The sequence below is a fragment of the Bubalus kerabau genome, chromosome 18 (assembly GCF_029407905.1).
Source record: "Bubalus kerabau isolate K-KA32 ecotype Philippines breed swamp buffalo chromosome 18, PCC_UOA_SB_1v2, whole genome shotgun sequence".
NCBI lineage: Eukaryota > Metazoa > Chordata > Mammalia > Artiodactyla > Bovidae > Bubalus > Bubalus kerabau.
The window spans coordinates 59644234-59659481 of NC_073641.1; positions in this window are offsets into that span (position 1 = coordinate 59644234).

A 15248-nucleotide genomic window follows, 5' to 3' on the forward strand; every position below is an offset into this window, starting at 1 on the left:
CTCTGGCTGCCTGTCACCGGAGGGGGAAGGTCTGCAGCCGGCTATCTCTGTTCAGTCCTTTGTTCTGTGCGCAGGCCTGGCGGTGTCTTAGGTTAGGGCTGGCTTTTCGCGTGGTAGATATCCCACAGTCTGGTTTGCTAGCCCAAATTATTTCGCTCAGATAGCGCTCAGGACATTCGGCCCGATTCTTACTCTAAGGGACACAGCCCGCGCCGCGCTTCCCTGCCCAGCCCCCGCTTGCTAATGCCGTGTGCAGGCGTCTGCGCTGCTTCTCCGCTGGGGGAGTTACCGTAGGGCTCACAATCCGCGATTTTTAATTGTTTATTTTTTTTTTCCCCTCCCTTTTATGTTGCCCTCTGTGCTTCCAAAGCTCGGCACAGATTCGGCAGTGAGAGGGTTTCCTGGTGTTTGGAAACTTCTCTCTTTTTAAGACTCCCTTCCCGGGACGGAACTCCGTCCCTCCCTCTTTTGTCTCTTTTTTTGTCTTTTATATTTTTTCCTACCTCCTTTCGAAGAGTTGGGCTGCTTTTCTGGGTGCCTGATGTCCTCTGCCGGCATTCAGAAGTTGTTTTGTGGAATTTACTCGACGTTTAAATGCTCTTTTGATGAATTTGTGGGGGAGAAAGTGTTCTCCCCGTCCTACTCCTCCGCCATCTTGGCTCCTCTCTCCTCGTCAGGCTCAAGTTTTGTAGGTATTCCTAAATCTTTCTGTGACTAAATCACAGCCCCTTCCAAAGTTAAACATTTTCCCCTTTTTCTAAAGCTCTTAGGTTTTTTTCCCCTAGTTATTCTGGATTTTCAAATTCCACTATTGTGTGTCTAGGAGTGGATGTTATTTCATTCAAACTGTTAGACATTCAAATGGTTCTTTCTATCTGAAAACTCATGGAAAATATCTTTCTATTAATTTCAGTAATGGCCCCTCTTTTGAATTTATTCTTTTTTTTTTTTTTTTTTTAACCAGAAACTCTATTAGACATAATGGAATTTTTGGATCCGTTTTCCAGTTTTCTTAATTTTTTTCTTTTATTTCTTCTATTTCTGTGCTATTTAACACTATATTCTGTGAACATTCACAACTTGAATGTCCCTGGAATTCAGTTTTTATTAACTAATCTGTATTTTTAGTACCTCCAGCTTCTTACTTTTTTATTAATATTTCTATGACCATTATTTTTCATTTCCAAGATCTCTAATATATTATTTACATAGCAGCCTTCTCCTGATTTATCCTGTCTTTCTTCGTTAATAATGACACTTTATTTTTTTTAAGTTCATTGAAAAAGTGATTCCTGATCATGGTAAGAGTGAAAAAACAAAGTTTCAATGAACAAATAATGAAAAGTAAGTCTCCCTGTTATTTAGGACCAGGAGAGGCCTGGGTCAACAGTTTCTTTTTTGTGGACATATAATTCCAGAAGTTCTGTGTGTACGCGTGCATGCCAAGTCGCTTCAGTCATGTCTCTGCGACCCCTTGGACTGTAGCCCTCCAGGCTCCTCTGTCCATGGGATTCTCTATGCAAGCATACTGGAGTGAATTGCCTTGCCTTCCTCCAGGGCACGGTCAGGGATCTCCAAGAGATCTTCCAGACACAAGAATCAAATTTGAGTCTCTTACGTCTCCTGCATTGGCAGACAGGTTCTTTACACTAGGGCCACCTGGGAAGCTCTGCTGTGTATAATAAGCATATATTTTCATGTGGGTACATAAAAAATTTTAAACCAAAAAAGTTAACATACTATATATACTTCTGAATTATGTCTATTTTGTTGTTTCTTTCATTATTTCACATAAAATTTGGGTGTTGATTTCATATTCACACACAGAATTGTCATCTTAAAATGTACTTTCTCATAATAACCATAAGGATCAGCATGAATCAATTATTTACCATCCTACTGATGAAAATTTAGTCTGTTTTTTTGCTGTTACAAACAAAGCTGTAATAAACATTTCTGCACATCTATTTTTACACTCATCATGTGGATATAAGTGGTAGATGAATTCCTAGAAATAGACTTTCTAAATAATTCAATGTATACACATTCAAAACACTGACAAATCACCCTCCAAAGAAGTTGTACTATTAATTTGCCTATTTCCCTGTAACCTTAACAGAACTATATATTAAAAACTTTCTGATCTTTGTAAACTTGATTGTTATTGTTAGAAATGGTGTCATTGTTTATTTCACTTTTCTGTAATGAGTGAGAACTTTAAACTTTATGGATAATCTTTTCATACATTTATAAGCCTCTTGGATTTTTTTCTATTAATTACTGGTACATAATCTTTGCTTATTTGTGCTTTGAATTATTAGTATATCTCATTCATTTGTAAGAGTTCTTTATATTTTAAAGTGATTAACTCTTTTTCTGTCAGGTAGGTTTCCAATTTTTCTACTTTTTCACTTTGTTTTTAGTTTTATTGCAATACAATTATTGAATACTTTTCTTCATTGTTTCCAGGATTTTTGACATTCTTAAGTTATCACTGTAGGCACTGGGGGTTCAGTTTCACTGGTACTTCAAGATCCATGTATAAAATACATCTTGGAATTGCCCACCTGAAGGAGGGGCAGCGTGCCCATTGTGTTGGGGTCCATAGCTGTTGTATTGAGTTAAGCATATGTATATTATGATCTGCTGAATGAAGAGGCACAAGCCACCCACATGAAGGTGGCAGGTAGCTCCCTCAGCATCCGTGCTCTCACTTTGAGGAAGTGAAAACCCTGGGGCCATTTTGATTGAAAGCAAAGTTTCAGTACAGTCACACAAAAGAAGTCAAGTCACAAGATTTATTACTTACGGATCCCAGGAATGGAGCAATAAGCCATCCGCTGTCCCAAGTCACAAGGGAGCAGGTGATAAGGGAGCAAATGGGATGTGTGCATGCTAAGTCACTTAAGTCCTGTCTGACTCTTTGTGACCCCATGGACTGTAGCCCTCCAGGCTCCTCTGTCCATGGGGTTCTCCAGGCAAGAATACCTGGAGTGGGTTGCCAGGCCCTCCTCCAGGGGATCTTCCAGACCCAGGGATGGAACTCACATCTTTTACTTCTCCTGCATTAGCAAGTGGGTTCTTTACCACTAGCGCCACCTGGGAAGCCCAAGAGAGCCAAGTGGCAAGCACCTCCTACTTACAAAGTGGCTGGGAAGCCCAAGAGAATGGGTTGGCAAGCACCTCCTACTTACAAGGTGGCTGGGGCAGAGGTCTTTTGCTCACATTTCACAGGCTAGACTCTAGTGGTTGTTTTAAAAGGTGTCTCGGGAAAAGCAAAGCCAGAGCTTGGTGCAGGGATCTCAAGCTCAGGTCCATATCTAAATGTCCAGACTCTGGGTGTGAGCAAGGTTTTCATGCTGTAAAGTGCCCTGGCAATAACTCAGAAATAACTATTTCCTCATCACACCCTATTATTCGCTGGCTCCAGTCCCCTGTTGGTTGAGGAATTACCCTCAGAGACTTTATTCCCATTTTGAGGTGTATGCCTGCTGGCTAAGAAGTCCCTGCAGTGTCAGAGAAGAAATGATGTCCCCAAGAAAAGATGACCAGGTTCCTGGAAGAGAAAATATACCCTGGACATGCTTGAGGTGAAGCACTGCCAGCCTGCTGCTGCCGCCGCCAAGTCACTTCAGTCGTGTACAACTCTGTGCGACCCCATAGACGGCAGCCCACCAGGCTCCCCCGTCCCTGGGATTCTCCAGGCAAGAACACTGGAGTGAGTTGCCATTTCCTTCTCCAATGCATGAAAGTGAAAAGTGAAAAGTGAAAGTGAAGTCACTCAGTCGTGTCCAACTCTCCCCGACCCCACGGACTGCAGCCCACCAGGCTCCTCTGTCCATGGGATTTTCCAGGCAAGAGTACTGGAGTGGGGTGCCATCGCCTTCTCCAACTGTCAGCATGAGGTGATCTTAAACTGAAACTATCCATTGCATCTGCAGCTGAAATCACGTATCAGTCAAGGTGAATGATATCAGTTCCTGATGCATCTAAGAACAGTACACATTGGTCTTGGAAAAGTCTTATGAGAAAAAGATCATAGAGCCTATCGTGAATGGTCACTGTCACATCACAGCTAGTTTAAGAGTTCCGGGGCTGAACACAGTAGGAGTTTATTTGTGACTCTCCATCAAAGCATACAAAATGCTCCTCTCCGTCTCTGCAGCCTGAGCTGGGTTTTCTCTATCTGAAGATACATGAGCAGGATCTAAATTCACTAGAACTTTCTGTATTTTATAAACAGCATTGATGATAGGAGCTGATTTAGCATTGTGTGTTAGTCGCTCAGTTGTGTCCGACTCTTTGCGACCCCATAGGGTGTAGACTGCCAAGCTTCTCTGTCCATGAGATTCTCCAGACAAGAATATTGGCGTGGGTTGCCATGCCCTTCTCCAGGGGATCTCCCTGGCCCGGGGATCAAACCCACATCTTTTACATCTCTGCACTGGCAGGTGTTTTTTTTTTTTTTTTTTTTTTTCTTTTTTTTCCACTAGCACCACGTGGGAAGCCCAAAAGAATGGGTTGGCAAGCACCTCCTACTTACAAGGTGGCTGGGGCAGAGGTCTTTCACTCACGTTTCACAGGCTAGACTGTAAGTGATTATTCTAAAAGGTGTCTCAGGAAAAGCAAATCGAGAATTTGGAGTGGCGATCCTAAGCCAGGTCCTTATCTAAATGTCCAGACTCTGGGTGTGAGCAGGGTTTTCATACTGTAGAATGCCCAGGCAATAACTCAGAAATAACTGTTTTCTCATCACACCCAATTACTCACTGGTTCCAGTCCCCTGTTGATTGAGTAGTTTCCCTCGGGGACTTTACTCCCATTTTGAACTGTGTGTGCCAGTTGGCTGAGCAAGTCCCTGCAGAGTCAGAGAAGAAATGATGCCCCCAAGAAAAAATAACCAGGCTCCTGGAAGAGAAAATATGCCCTGGTCACGCTTCAGGTGAAGCACTGTCAGTGATCCTGAATTTAAACTATCCATTTCATCTGCAGCTATCAGTCAAGGTGATTGATATCAGCTCCTGATGCGTCTAAGAAAAGTACACACTGGTCTTGGCAAAGTGTCTAACGAGAAAAAGATCATAGAACTTATTGTGAATGGCCATTGTCATATTACAGCTAGTTTAAGAGTTCCTGGGCTGAATACAGTTGGAGTTTATTTCTGACTCTTCATCAATGCATACAAAATACTTTTTTCAGTCTCTGCAGCCTGAGCAGGGTTTGCTGTATCTGAAGATACATGAACAGGCTCTGAGTCCCTCTAGAACTCTCTATCTGTGTTTTATAAACAACATTGATGTTAGGAGCTGGTTTATCGTTGAAAGTGAAAGTTAGTTGCACAGTCATGTCCGACTCTTTGGGATCCCATGGACTATAGCCTGCCCGACTCCTCTGTCCATGGAATTCTCCAGGCAAGAGTACTGGAGTGGGTTGCCATTTCCTTCTCCAGGGGATCTTTCCAACCCAGGGATCAAACCCAAGTCTCCTGCATTGCAGCAGATTCTTTACCAACTGAGCCACTAGGGAAGACAGGTTTATCATTACTATATTGTATAATGTGCTGTGCTTAGTCACTCAGTCATATCCAATTCTTTGAGACCCCATGGACTGTAGCCTGCCAGGATCTGCTGTCCATGGGGATTCTCAAGGCGAGAATGCCTTGCCCTCCTCGTAATATATGATAGAAAAATGTGAAGTTGCTCAGTCATGTCTGACTCTTTGCAACCCCATAGACTGTAGCCTACCATGCTCCTCCGTCCATGGAATTTTCCAGGCAAGAGTACTCGAATTGGTTGCCATTTCATTCTCCAGGGGATCTTCCCGACCCAGGGATCGAACCCGGGTCTTCCACATATAATAATAGAGTCTTATTACTTATACAAGAATGGCAAATACATGGCATATATTATTTCCTAGAAATAGAATACATTTGTGTGTGCTTAGTGACTCAGTCGTGTCTGACTCTTTGTGACCCCGTGGGGTGTAGCCCACCAGGCTCCTCTGTCCTCTGGAGAATCCTCAGATTCCCCAGGCAAGAATACTGGAGTGTGTTGCCATGCCCTCTTCCAGGGGATCTTCCCAACCCAGGGATCCAGCCCAAGTCTCCTGAATCTCAGGTGATTCTTTACTGTCTGAGCCACCAGAGAAACTCAGAGAGGTCCTCTTTATATACACTTTCCCATGGATCCACACAGGACCTTAGAATGCTTCTCAGCACAATGCTCCAAGTTGGCATCTTAATTTGCCACTTAGAGTATAATAAATTTTCTTGTTTTATTATCATCATTGGATTTACTCAGCCCTGAAATATTTCATCATAAACATCACAGGCATTTTAACATCCAAGAAATTATCGAAGCTCATATGTTAAGATAGACAGCCCTGCTCGGCAGTAAAGCTGAGGTGACCCTCACCACACTGTTGGTCCTGTTGGCAGATTTTAGTTCTCTGAACAGAACAGTGACTAATATTGCTGGTAAATCTTGTGTATACACTGCAATTTCATAAGGTTACAATAAAGTGTCCAGATTGTAGTAAGCCAATTCTCACTTTGCCCAGTGCCACATTATCTAAAACATGTGCTCATGAACTGCACCCTTGCTTTCCACAGTTCTTTTGTAACTGAGATTTAATCTGCATTGACACTGTACCATGCCAAGCGAAGACATAGTTGTGATACGTAATTCAGTTCAGTTCAGTTCAGTTCACTTCAGTCGCTTGGTCATGTCCAACTCTCACAAATTGTCCGAATTACAGAATAATAACCTAGCTCAGTATCTTCTGTGCTTTCTGATCCAATGTAGAAAGTCACACAGCACATGCTGTTTAAGACCAGGTTTACTGATGGAAGCTGTGCTCTAGAGTATGTTGGTGAACTATCTGTCTAAGCACACGTTCTCTTTAAATTGCTGGGGAAAGGAAATATTCTGTGGCCGAAAAATCACTTGAAAGATTCCCACTAACTATTTTCATCTTTTAAAAATAAGATCCCATACTTATGCCAGAATATCTTGGTTTAGAGTAGTAAAGAAAGCAAACTAAAGATAAGTAGAATATCACATACTAATGCATATGTGTAGAATCTAGAAAAATGGTATAGATGATCTTATTTGCAAAGCAGAAGTAGAGATATGGATATAGAGAACAAACAAATGGGTACAAAGTGGGAAGAGGGTGTGGGAGGAATTGGGAGATTGGGATTGACACATATACATTATTGATACTATGTATAAAATGGATAACTAATGAGAACCTGGGCTTCCCAGGTGGTGCTCATAGTAAAGAACCCACCTGCTGATGCAGGAGATATAAGAGATGAGGATTTAATCCCTGCGTGGGTAAGATTCCCTGGAGGAGAGCTTGGCAATCCACTCCAATATTCTTGCCTAGAGAATCCAATGGACAGAGGAGCCCAGCGAGCTACAGTCCATAGAGTCACAAAGAGTCAGACACAACTGAGGTGGCTTTGCACACACATGCATTGAGAACCTACTGGATAGCACAGGGAATTCTACTTAATGCTCTGTAATGACCTGACCTAATGGGAAGGAAGCCCCAAAGGGAGAGGATATATGTGTATGTCTGGCTGATTCATTTTGCTGTATGGTAGAAACTAACACAACACTGTAAAACAACTATACTCCAATAAAAATTAATCTAAAAAATATCAATATGACTTCAACAGGCCCAGATAGAGATAACAACTACTTTGATCCAGCTCAGCTATTAACTGAACATCTGTTTCCTCATTCCCAATATACGTGTTGAAATCCCAGCTCCCAATGGGATGATATTAAAATAGCTGGGGTGTCTGGGGGATAATTAGGTTGTGAGGGTGGACCCTCATAAACAGGATTAGTGCCCTCATAAGAAGAGACACAAGAGAACTGGCTTCCTGTCTGCTCTCCACTATGGGGGATGCAATCGGAAGAAGGCTGTCTGCAAACTAGCAAGAGGCTCTTACTAGACACTGGGTCTGCCAGCACCTTGATCTTGGACTTTTCAACCTTCAGAGCTATGAGAAGTAAATCGTTGTTGTTCAGTTTCTAAGTCATGTCCAACTCTTCATGACCCCATGGACTGCATCATCCCAGGATTCCCTGTCCTTCACCATCACCCAGAGTTTATTCAAACTCATATCCATTGAGTCAGTGATGCCATCCAATCATCTCATCCTCTGCCACCCCCTTCTCCTCTTGCCTTCAATCTTTCCCAGATCTTTTCCAATGAGTTGTCTCTTGCATCAGGCGACCAAAGCTTCAGCTTCCGCATCAGTCCTTCCAGTGAATATTCAGAGTTGATTTCCTTTAATATTTGTTGTTTAAACCATCCAGTCAATGATATTTTCATTAGAGAAGTGCAAACCAGCTAAGACAAACACGGTTCCAAATCGCATAGTGTACAAACACAAAGTTGTAAACGGAGCCTCATTCCTTGATTTCTAATGACATTAATACTTCTGTGGCTAATGACCAATTCACCATTGTCCCTATCCTGGACTATTGTTGGAGACATACTTATCTTTGACCTGCCTTCAAGACAAAAGGCTAACTTACAGTAAGAAAAACTTTGTCTTGCAAACAAGTTTGGGAAATTCTAGAATTAGAACAAAACAAGCAGTTATGTTTATTGAAAGTTTACTATCAAGTTTCAGTTTCTGCTCCTGTCTATTGTTTGTGGTGTTGCTTAATTACCATTTTTACTTGCCAGTAGCATTCTCTCAGCCTTTAAAAATGTCCATTTCCCCAAATATGATGCTACAGAGTAAGACTCATTCTGTTGTAAGGATAGAGGTACAAGCAATTTTAAAGCAAGAAGCATCCATGAAAAAAAAATCAACTAGTCCAATTTTTCATTTTAAATATTAGGAAATTGATAGCTCAGATTTAAGTGTTATGGCCGATGTCTCATAACTTTTAAGAAGGGAAGCTCTGTCTTTCTCTAAATCTTCCATTCTGGGAAGTAGCATAGAATAGTTTTGTGAGCATATAGATAATTCCTGGGAGGAAACATGGAAAATAAAGATGAATTGCTTTCATAGGCAGATTTCTGGGTAATTTCCCTCATTTTAAACTTCTTTTATTATTCTTACAATATGTTTTACAATGCCTAAAAACGGGGAAAATAAGAAAGAAGCAAATTGCAAACAATTCGATGTACTGGCTCTTTGTGAAAGATAACATACTTAACATATGTTTCTCGAGGATACAGCAGCCTGTAGGAAAAGCAGTTTGAAATAACAGCAATGAGAAGTATTTTTCTGAATCAGGCCTTGCCCACAGGATTGCAAGATATTTAGCCTCCCTTAAATTCTTCCCAACCAGTTCAGAAAGTGATTATCTCAGGACATTTCATATGAGCACATACTCTCACTCCTCTAGCTCCATGTTAAGCCTACCAATTCTTTTTTTTTAATTAATTAATTTATTTTAATTGGAGGCTAATTACTTTACAATATTGTAGTAGTTTTTGCCATACATTGACATGAGTCAGCCATGGGTGTACATGTGTCCTCATCCTGAACCCCCCCACCACCACCTCCCTCCTCATCCCATCCCTCAGGGTCATCCCAGTGCACCGGCCCTGAGCGCCCTGTCTCATGCATGGAACCTGGACTGGCGATTTGTTTCCCATATGGTAATATACATGTTTCAACGCCTACCAATTCTTATTCACTGTGCTCTGCTGCTGCTTCTCTAGGTCAGTCACTGAGACATCCCTGCATCCTTTCAAGAGAGAAGTCTGGGAATCAGAACCAGTCCATGGAGATGGTGCCACGTATCCCCCAGATGACTGTGTCTGGATTATTCTCTGCTAACCATGACTCTTTTTTTTTTTTTAATTAATTTTTATTGGTGTATGGTTGCTTTACAATGTTGTGTTAGTTTCTACTGTATAACAAAATGAATCAGCCATACACACACATATATGCCCTCCGTTTTGGACTTCCTTCCCATTCAGGTCACCACAGTGTAGAAAGTAGGACACTTGATAATGAAAGCAGTCATAGCAAAGAGCTGCTGCCTCCTCAGTCCAGCACACTTTGGTGATCCTTACCTGAGGAGTGAGATCAGGGTTCTGGCTGTGAAAAGACTTTCTCCAGATGATTTCAGACTGAGGGCTTCCTAGGGGAGAAACTATTGTGGGCCAAAGTATGTTTGCTCAGAGGTCATCTGGGGGCCTACTGATCTCGGTCTGTGACACCAAAGTGGAAACGGAGCTTCTGCCTTCGCTGCCGTTTTGGAGCCCAGAGCTTGTGTTGGATTCTCTTGGGGAAACAATGAACCAGACCGAGGCATGCACCCAGCTACCACCTGAAAGGTGAGAGTTTGCGAATCCCCCACTGGGGCAGAGGACCAGGCTTCCTTTGCAGACAGGTCTAGTGGTGTTTTGTAGGAAGTGGGTTGGGTCATCAGGCTGAGAGAGAGATTCAAAGTGAAAATGTAGAAGGATAAGAAGGACCAAAGGGAGAAGGACATTGGGAAGGAGAGGAGGTCTCCTGGAAACTCCCACCGCATGACATTTCCCCTCCTCGGTGGAAACCAGTGCCTTAGGTATGGTCACTGGTGGCTCTTCTGGCTCTTCAATAAGACAGCAGCTTTTCCTCCATCTGGGTCAGTGTGCGTAGAGGTTGGAAAGATAGGACAGTGGTACTTGGGAAGGACCCAACACCTGCTTCCTGTTTGCCCAGATGGAGACGAGAGCCTCTGGAGGCAGAAAAGAGGGTGGAGAGGAATGTATTAGAATGTATTAGAGGAGGATGAGACTCCCAAGAGCACACAACTCGAGTCCTTGAGTTGCTCAGCACATCAATTTCCCTGGCCTTTCCCTCACTGGGCAGCTAGAGGGATGGCTGCCCAGTTCCAGGAAGCTGCATTCAGATCACTGTCCATGCCGGTGGCGGCCCTTGGGGGCATGACATGTGAATCTATTTGTATTCCGGTGCAACAGATGACCACAGTTTAGAAGACAATACTAATTTGCTCTCTTACAATTCTGTAACTCAGAAAATCCAAAGTCATTTTTACAACACTGAAATCAAAGAGTCAGAAACTCCGTATTCCTTAGAAGGCTCTATGGGAAGACCCTCATCTTCTCCAGCTTCTAGGAGCTGCCCATACTCCTTGACTCATGACTGTTTCCTGCATCTTCAAAGCCAACATCTCTTCCCTCTGCTTTCTTCCTGCATCTTCTCATTCTGACTCTGATCTCCCTGCTTCTCTCTTTAAAGGACCTTTGTGATGACATTGGACCCATTGAGACAATCTAGGATAATCACACCAAAGTGCCTTTTACTGGGTAAGGTGACATATTCACAGGTTCAGGAGATTTGGAAGTGGGCATCTTGGTGGGGGAGGGGGCATGATTCAGCCCACCATAAGTCGCATAGTCTGTGCAGTATGATACACGTGGATGCCCTAAGAAGGAACTTCTTTACCCATGTTGGTGAGGCTGATTCTGGACTTGGGCCATTGTAGCTCTACTTCTTACACATTGACCTCCTAGGCCCCTGCTGTTAGGATTCACACCTACTGAACTGAAGGCTGCATCCCCTGAATATTCTGTCCCATCATTATTTCGTGGACCCCAGCACAGTGGACCCTCCACTATTCACAGCAAAGTCTGAGTAGTATTGTCAAATTGACCTCTCCTTCCATTGCTAGTCCGTTGTTACAAACAAATTTCATACTTTTTTACTCCATTTTTCCCAGGGATGACTCTCCCTCCTGGATCTTTCTTGTGCAGAGAAGGTACTTTCGCATCAGGCCCACAGAACAAGTCAGAACGCCCACATGTGTCTGAATCCTCATTAAATCAGATACAGGTTAGACCCTTGAGCTAGGATCCTTCTGCCATCATGACTCATGATAAAAGTTTTTTCAGTCTGAATATATACACCAATGAAACAACCTGTTGATCTATTTCTTTTCAATAAAGTAACAAGTAATTATGAGGGTGTCAGATTTAAGCAAAACCCGCAAGATATCAATTATAATAAATATTTAACTATGCAATTTGGAAAAATTATATTTGGCGTTATGTAAATGCAGCCTCTCAATAACACAAGGAGTTTATTCTATTAAAATTTATTACTTTAAGATAAATAGAAAGTAGATTTGTCAAAACCAGATAAGCCTTACTACTGATATCACTATTAATACTGATAACAATAAGTAATAATAAGATCCTCAAATAAATATGGATGTTTTGCTCTGGTCTCATAGCCTGGTTGGCTTATACACAAACCAGGAATGCCAAGTGGTAGCCACATCTATTCTGCTTTGTCTTCCAACACCTGATTATCAAGGGTTAGGATGGAGTGGCTGAGTAGGTATCATCTTCTAGTGCTCCTTTTAAAAACAATATAATAGAAAAACTGTCATGGGGATGTGCAACTGGTATATCAACTTCAAGTCCAGACTCCCAGTAGAAAGAGGTTCTTCCTGCCAAAGCACCATCCCAACACCCACATACAGTCATTGTAAGGCTCAGGGAACCCTGATCTCACAAAGAGGACAAATCTAACAGAGATTAGACACACACAAAAAAACTCAAGAGTAAAGGAATGCATTGCTGCAGCTCCTCCATCTGAGGTTAAAATCAGAAGACTCGGAAATATCACTGACTGGTAATAAGTAAGAACTGAAATTAAGAAAGCCATATGTTGAAGGACAAAAGGACCTGAATCACCCAGAAAAAAACAGAAATTAGACCAGAGCTATTACCATTTCATTTTTCATGTGAGGAAATTGATGCTGATATCAGGAATCTCACTACAACCATATATAACCAGTTCTCATTCTAAAGCAGAGTCCAGTTATTCATAACGTAAGGAACACAGTAGCTACACAACTTTCAAAGGTCAAAAAGCACCAGTATTTTTCATTTCATGTACTCAACATGCATTAGCTCTGAGCACCATTTGCAAAGGTCAGCAAAATGCCAGTCTGAAATTTTAGGTCAATTTCATAATATTTTAATGTATAAAGCCTTCTCTGGGCATTATTATGTAAGGGTAACTGAATCAGATTCACTTTGCTCATCTTGGATCTCATGCCTAAAGTAGAGAAAGACAATAAGTAGCCTCTATCATGGAATTCTGCTTTAGGGAGATTTGTAGCTCTGTTGAGGTTGCATGAAGTCTCTCTTTTCCAGATACGCAGGCCATGAGCTAATTAGGGATCCACGAGCTGCACTGTGTGCTTTGCAAAATGAAGGGAGAAGAACTTCCTGGAGTCCCTTTAAGGTTAGGATCTAGGGAAATGAAGAGAAGGTGAAAATATGAGGGGAATTTTTTTTTAATTTTATTTTATTTTTAAACTTTACATAATTGTATTAGTTTTGTCAAATATCAAAATGAATCTGCCACAGGTATACATGTGTTCCCCATCCTGAACCCTCCTCCCTCCTCCCTCCCCATACCATCCCTCTGGGTCGTCCCAGGGCACTAGCCCCAAGCATCCAGTATCGTGCATCGAACCTGGACTGGCAACTCGTTTCATACATGATATTTTATGTGTTTCAATGCCATTTTCCCAAATCTTCCCACCCTCTCCCTCTCCCTCTCCCACAGAGTCCATAAGACTGTTCTATACTTCAGTGTCTCTTTTGCTGTCTCGTACACAGGGTTATTGTTACCATCTTTCTAAATTCCATATATATGCGTTAGTATACTGTATTGGTATTTTTCTTTCTGGCTTACTTCACTCTGTATAATAGGCTCCAGTTTCATCCACCTCATTAGAACTGATTCAAATGTATTCTTTTTAATGGCTGAGTAATACTCCATTGTGTATATGTACCACAGCTTTCTTATCCATTCATCTAGTGAGAGTTTTACTTCTTCTTTTCCAATTTGGATTCCTTTTGTTTCTTTTTCTGCTCTGATTGCTGTGGCCAAAACTTCCAAAACTATGTTGAACAGTACTGGTGAAAGTGGGCACCCTTGTCTTGTTCCTGACTTTAGAGGAAATGCTTTCAATTTTTCACCATTGAGGATAATGTTTGCTGTGGGTTTGTCATATATAGCTTTTATTATGTTGAGGTATGTTCCTTCTATTCCTGCTTTCTGGAGAGTTTTTATCATAAATGGATGTTGAATTTTGTCAAAGGCTTTCTCTGCATCTATTGAGATAATCATATGGTTTTTATTTTTCAATATGTTAATGTGGTGTATTACATTGATTGATTTGCGGATATTGAAGAATCCTTGCATCCCTGGGATAAAGCCCACTTGGTCATGGTGTATGATCTTTTTAATGTGTTGTTGGATTCTGATTGCTTGAATTTTGTTAAGGATTTTTGCATCTATGTTCATCAGTGATATTGGCCTGTAGTTTTCTTTTTTTGTGGCATCTTTGTCAGGTTTTGGTATTAGGGTGATGGTGGCCTCATAGAATGAGTTTGGAAGTTTACCTTCCTCTGCAATTTTCTGGAAGAGTTTGAGCAGGATAGGTGTTAGCTCCTCTCTAAATTTTTAGTAGAATGCAGCTGTGAAGCTGTCTGGACCTGGGCTTTTGTTTGCTGGAAGATTTTTGATTACAGTTTCAATTTCCGTGCTTGTGATGGGTCTGTTAAGATTTTCTATTTCTTCCTGGTCGAGTTTTGGAAAGTTGTACTTTTCTAAGAATTTGTCCGTTTCTTCCACGTTGTCCATTTTATTGGCATATAATTGTTGATAGTACTCTCTTATGATCCTTTGTCTTTCTGTGTTGTCTGTTGTGATCTCTCCATTTTCATTTCTAATTTTATTGATTTGATTTTTCTCCCTTTGTTTCTTGATGAGTCTGGCTAATGGTTTGTCAATTTTATTTATCCTTTCCAAGAACCAGCTTTTGGTTTTGTTGATTTTTGCTATGGTCTCTTTTGTTTCTTTTGCATTTATTTCTGCTCTAATTTTTAAGATTTCTTTCCTTCTACTAACCTTGGGGTCCTTCATTTCTTCCTTTTCTAGTTGCTTTAGGTGTAGAGTTAGGTTATTTATTTGACTTTTTTTCTTGTTTCTTGAGGTGTGCCTGTATTGCTATGAACTTTCCCCTTAGGACTGCTTTTACCATGTCCCACAGGTTTTGGGTTGTTGTGTTTTCATTTTCATTCGTTTCTATGCATATTTTGATTTCTTTTTTGATTTCTTCTGTGATTTGTTGGTTATTCAGCAGCGTGTTGTTCAGCCTCCATATGTTGGAATTTTTAATAGTTTTTCTCCTGTAATTGAGATCTAATCTTACTGCATTGTGGTCAGAAAAGAT